The sequence below is a fragment of the Fukomys damarensis genome, unplaced genomic scaffold, assembly GCF_012274545.1.
Source record: "Fukomys damarensis isolate Sample0158 unplaced genomic scaffold, DMR_v1.0_HiC HiC_scaffold_21, whole genome shotgun sequence".
Lineage (NCBI taxonomy): Eukaryota > Metazoa > Chordata > Mammalia > Rodentia > Bathyergidae > Fukomys > Fukomys damarensis.
Window position 1 is genome coordinate 15,548,029 of NW_022900933.1, and position 6,557 is coordinate 15,554,585.

The following is a 6,557-nucleotide window of genomic DNA, read 5'->3' on the forward strand; positions in this document are numbered from 1 at the left end:
TTTTTTTGAGACAGGGTCTCATTATGTAGTTGAGACTGACGTGGAACTTATTATGTAGCCCAGGTTGGTCTGGAACTAACAGCAATCCTCCTGCCTCAGCCTCCTGAGTGCTGGGATTACAAGCGTGTGCCACCACGCCTGGCTTTCCCAGGTATTTTAAAATGAATTTTAAGCCAATATAAATGTATCTTTTCTCTCTTAGTTCTGATGTGGTTTTTAGTACAGCTACGTAATATCATTCTTTTTTTTGTTGTTCCTTTTGAAATTTTATTTATTTGTTTGTCTGTTTGTTTGTTTTGTTTTTGTTTTTTGATACTGGGAATCAAACTCAGGACCTTGTGCCCGTGAGGCAGGTGCATCACCACTGAGCTAAATCCCTGGCCCTGTTTTGTTCCTTTTTTTTCTAAGACAGGGTCTGCTTGTGTTAATTCAGGCTGGCCTTGAACTCACTATGTAGCCTAGCCTGGCCTCACAGGGATCCTCCTCCCGCAAACTCTGAGTCATTGGATTACAGGTGTGCACTACCACATCCTAGCTCATAGTAGCATTCTGTCTGTTGCCCTTTTTTTTTCCTTCACTTGACAATGTATCTTGGAGAGCTTTTCAAGTCAGTGCATATATAAAAGCTTTCTGCAACCTTCTGTGAAGTTAAAAAAAAAAATGTTCAGACCTTGCACCATCGCATCGCCCTAAATCAGATCTGCGGACACTGAGGCTTTGGAATCTTTATTTTTAACACATTCGTAGTTAATTCTAGTGTATGTTTGAGCAGGAACCCACATTTGAGAACCATTATTCTGAAGTATACATAGTTAACATTGTTTAGCCTAAGAGAAAGTTTTCCTTTAGTTTATAGGCAATACTTTAGGTGTTTTCTATTTTAATGGAGTTGAAAGTATTTTGTAAAAAAATCAGTTTTTTTCTCTACCTTTCCAAAAAATAATACTGTGTGTGAGAGATGTCCTCTTAATTTGCACGGTAGGAATATTTTGACATAGATGGAATCCATGTAATTCAGTCTGAAATCTGCAAAATGTCCTTATAAATCACCCAGAAGTATTTATGCGAGGAAAGTTCTACATCAGGGACCTGTTTTTTTTTTTTTTTTTTGAGGGGGGGGGGGGGTATCTTTGTTTTTTTTTTTTTTATGAGGGGAGTGGGGTGATTTTTTTTTTTTTTCTTTGGTACCGGGGATCAAACTCAGGTCCTTGCACTTGCAAGGCAGGCGGCAGAACCACTGAGCCAAATCCCCCCCCAGTTGTGGTTATTTGAAATAGGATCTTGCTGTGTAGTTTAGGCTGGCCTTGAATTTATTATGTACCTCAGGCTGGCCTCAAATTTGCAGTGATCCTCCTGCCTCAGCCTCCTGAGTGCTGGGATTATAGGCATGCACCATCATGCCTGGCACCAGAGATCTGTTTTTAGTTTTGTGTTTTTTTTTTGGTGCCAGGGATTGAACTCAGGATCTTGAACTTGCGAGGCAGGCAGTGGAACCACTGAGTTAAATCCCCAGCCCCACCAGGGATCTGTTTTTAACCATCACATTTTTACATTTGAAATTACTACAGAGCCTGACTTAAAGTCAAAAGTACATAGCAGTTGGCTCATCTGATAAATTGTTAATTTCTAGAGGTTGTGTAAATGGCAGATCTGCCTTTATTTTAGAATGTATTCTTAATTTTGGATTAGAGAGTTTATTACCATAGGCTCAGCTGTGTTGACTAGGTGAGTCTTAGACTCTGAACTCCTAGGCTCAAGTTCTTGTCTTGACTCAGCCTTCTGAGTAGCTGGGGATAACAGATGTGTGCTAATGGGTCCAGCTATAAGCTCAGCTTTAAGGGGCCTCCAGCCCTAGATCTGAAAGGCCATAAGATAAACAGAGCAGTTAGTTTTCATCGCTCTCTGGTTTTTTTCTGTGGTGCTGGTCATTGAACCAAAGGCCTCACACATGTTATAGAACTGTTCTACCATTGACCCACTTTGGGAATGTGACTTTTTTTTGAGACAAAGTTTTGCTATGTAATTTAGGCTGGCCCTGAACTCATTATGTAACCCTGGCTGGCCTCAAACTCACTGATCCTCTTGCCTCAGCCTTCTGAATTCTGGGATTAACAGGTGTGTGCCACTATTCCCAGCTGAATGTGACAATTTTTGTAGAGTATTTAAAACTTCCAAGAATTTTGGGAGAAAGTAATTTTTAGAAATGATAATGACTCTATACACTTACATATCTTAGAGTAGGAAGCAGTGTTTGTGTAAAATTTTCAAACATGTACACATGTAACTGGGCTGGTTTAATCTGTGCTTCTAGATAATGATGTTCTCAGCCAAACCTAGTAAAGTATAAAAGTTTAAATGCTACTAGTTTATTATCCCATGTAATAATTACTGAATTTTATGTATGTATGTATGTATGTATGTATGCATGCATGCATGCATGCATGCATGCTTTGGTACCAGGGATCAAACTACGGACCTTGTGCTTGCGAAACAGGTGGCACAACTACTGAGCTAAATCCCCAGCCCATAATTACTGAATTTTAGACAGTAACTTAAGTAAGCTGCCCTTTAAAAAATTTATTTATTTATTTATTTTTATTTATTTCTTTTTTATTTGAGACAGGGTTTCACTATGTAGTTGAGACTGACCTGGAACTCACTATGTAGCCCAGGCTGGTCTCGAACTCACAGCGATCCTCCTGCCTCAGCCTCCCCAAGTGCTGGGATTACAGGTGTGTGCCACCATGCCCGGCTCAAAATTTATTTTGTTTTGTTTTATTATTTTATTTTATTTTATATTTTGCTACTGGGGATCAAACTCAGGACCTTGCAATTGCAATCAAGGCAGGTGCATTGCCACTGAGCTAAATCCCTGGCCCTTAGTTGCTCTTTAATGGACCGTAATAGGATCGAATTCTGCTGAAAGAGAGAGTGAAGAGATAGCAGGAAACTGAATAAATTTAATTATGAGTTACCAGATTAATAACCATAGGACATTATTCTGAACAACTTCGTGTGGCATCATATTTTTCCTTTGGATTATGTATCTTCATTTTGTTTATATATTTATAATCATAATGTAGAACTCTGTTTTCATAGACTTATAATGATCATGCAAAGTCCTGGTGTTACAGGACTTACAAGGAGGAATAGTTTGATTCGGGAATCAAGCATAATCCCTTTTTCAGAATCAGGACGGGTGGTGGAAAATCTTTGATTTTCTTACACATAGATGATTTCTTACACATAGATGGGGTTTACTTTGTGTGGTAATAGAAATTAAACTCAGGGCCTTAAGCATGCTAGGCAAACATTCTGAGATGCTGGTAGATAGGTTTGTAGAGAAGATTCTGAAATCCTTTGAACTTATAAAAACAAAGTAGTAAGGGCAACACTTTTAAAGTGAGCATTGTATCAAATCATTAGTGGAAATAGAAGATTAAGTGTGACACATTTCTCTTAAGGCTGCTTGCTCCCTGTCTGTTTTTAAGCTAGATTGGCAGACCTAAGATCTGACTTTTAATGTTGTCTTGTTGCCAGTTTGTATGATACATACTAATGTAGGTATTTATTCCGAGTGGTAATGCTATTGCCTTTCTGATTCAGTTTGTAGTAGCACACATTTTATCTGTTAGCAAAGTATACTTGGGTGATGAATCAATGTAATTATAGCTCAGTCATTATTAGCATACTGTGCAAGCATCAGTACTTTAAAAGGCAGAACAGATAATGAAGTAGTATGGCAAAATACTGTAATAATTCAAAACCATAGTACCCTTCACTTAATATTTTTGTCTAAGTGCAACTAATAAATATTGATACAGTTAATTGAGGTTGATCTTAATGTATATGATAATCACATTTTATTTTATTTTATTATATTTTGGTACTGGGGATCGAACTCAGGACCTTGTGCTTGCAAGGCAGGCCTGGTGCCACTGAGCTGAATCCCTGGCTTCCATTGTATTTTAAATTGGAAAATAAGTTTGGATTACTAGTAGCCATTATTTATTTTTCTTTAAAAAGTAACATGTCTGCAGAAAAGTTTTTCTCTGCGGTTTCTTAGTTCTGTTCTCAAAGGCAACTTTGTCAGTTTCTATGTGCTAAACATTTTCCACTTTGTGTTTACTTTTTCTCCATTTTTCATAAATTCAAATGGTAATGTACTCCTCACATTTTATGCACTTTTCTATTCTACTTTAGCATGCATTGATCTTTTTGTCTTTGTGTTTTTGAGACAGGGTCTTGCTATGATCAAAATTTATTTTGTTTTGTTTTATTATTTTATTTTATTTTATATTTTGCTACTGGGGATCAAACTCAGGACCTTGCAATTGCAATCAAGGCAGGTGCATTGCCACTGAGCTAAATCCCTGGCCCTTAGTTGCTCTTTAATGGACCGTAATAGGATCGAATTCTGCTGAAAGAGAGAGTGAAGAGATAGCAGGAAACTGAATAAATTTAATTATGAGTTACCAGATTAATAACCATAGGACATTATTCTGAACAACTTCGTGTGGCATCATATTTTTCCTTTGGATTATGTATCTTCATTTTGTTTATATATTTATAATCATAATGTAGAACTCTGTTTTCATAGACTTATAATGATCATGCAAAGTCCTGGTGTTACAGGACTTACAAGGAGGAATAGTTTGATTCGGGAATCAAGCATAATCCCTTTTTCAGAATCAGGACGGGTGATGGAAAATCTTTGATTTTCTTACACATAGATGATTTCTTACACATAGATGGGGTTTACTTTGTGTGGTAATAGAAATTAAACTCAGGGCCTTAAGCATGCTAGGCAAACATTCTGAGATGCTGGTAGATAGGTTTGTAGAGAAGATTCTGAAATCCTTTGAACTTATAAAAACAAAGTAGTAAGGGCAACACTTTTAAAGTGAGCATTGTATCAAATCATTAGTGGAAATAGAAGATTAAGTGTGACACATTTCTCTTAAGGCTGCTTGCTCCCTGTCTGTTTTTAAGCTAGATTGGCAGACCTAAGATCTGACTTTTAATGTTGTCTTGTTGCCAGTTTGTATGATACATACTAATGTAGGTATTTATTCCGAGTGGTAATGCTATTGCCTTTCTGATTCAGTTTGTAGTAGCACACATTTTATCTGTTAGCAAAGTATACTTGGGTGATGAATCAATGTAATTATAGCTCAGTCATTATTAGCATACTGTGCAAGCATCAGTACTTTAAAAGGCAGAACAGATAATGAAGTAGTATGGCAAAATACTGTAATAATTCAAAACCATAGTACCCTTCACTTAATATTTTTGTCTAAGTGCAACTAATAAATATTGATACAGTTAATTGAGGTTGATCTTAATGTATATGATAATCACATTTTATTTTATTTTATTATATTTTGGTACTGGGGATCGAACTCAGGACCTTGTGCTTGCAAGGCAGGCCTGGTGCCACTGAGCTGAATCCCTGGCTTCCATTGTATTTTAAATTGGAAAATAAGTTTGGATTACTAGTAGCCATTATTTATTTTTCTTTAAAAAGTAACATGTCTGCAGAAAAGTTTTTCTCTGCGGTTTCTTAGTTCTGTTCTCAAAGGCAACTTTGTCAGTTTCTATGTGCTAAACATTTTCCACTTTGTGTTTACTTTTTCTCCATTTTTCATAAATTCAAATGGTAATGTACTCCTCACATTTTATGCACTTTTCTATTCTACTTTAGCATGCATTGATCTTTTTGTCTTTGTGTTTTTGAGACAGGGTCTTGCTATGTAGTCCAGGCTCGAGTTGAACTTGCTGTGTAGTAGAGGGTGGCCTCAAACTTGTGATCCTCCTGCCTCAGCCTCCCAGTGCTGGGATTAAAGGCATGTGCCACCATGCCTGGTTGCATTGATCTTTATAATTGATGGCATTACACTTTTCAGTGTCTGTTATGAATTTCAAGAAAATAGGATCTGGGATTTAGTGGTGCCGCCACCTGCCTTGCAAGCGCAAGGACCCAAGTTCCATCCCTGGTACCAAAAAAACAGAAGAAGAAAATTGCTGGTGATATAGCTTAGTAGTAGAGGGTGTGGGGTGTGCTTAGCATGTGCAGGCTTTGGGTTCAATTTCCAGTGCCCTATTTATTTATTTATTTAGTACTTGGGATGAAACTCAGGACCTTGGCTGCTTGCAAGGCAGGTGTGGTGCCACTGAACTACATCCCCGGCTCCAGTGCCATTTAAAAAAAAAAAAGTTAAAGGAAATGAAATTGGGATAGAAAATATACTTTGAATTACTTTTAAAACATTAGTATTGTGTCTTTTTCTGAAAAAAATTTTTTTTTGTTTTTTGAGAAAAGGTATCATTATATAGTTTAGGATGGCTTTAAACTCAACATTGTAACCCAGGCTGGTTTCTAACTCATGGCAACTCTCCTATCTCAGCCTCCAGAGTCCTGGGATTACAAATATGTGTACCATACCCAGCTTTGAATGTTTCTCTTTAGTAGAAAGTTTACCTATGGAAGGTTTTTTTGTTTTGTTTTGTTTTGTTTTGTTTTTTTTTTTTTTTTTTTTTTTTTTTTTTTTTTTTTT

At 36.8% G+C, this 6,557-nt stretch overlaps 1 protein-coding gene across 4 annotated transcripts in view; it reads left to right on the plus strand.

The window, feature by feature from the left end:
- Positions 1-6,557, plus strand: part of Rbm25 (RNA binding motif protein 25) — a 65,971-nt gene that overhangs the window by 13,478 nt on the left and 45,936 nt on the right. The window lies entirely within an intron of this gene.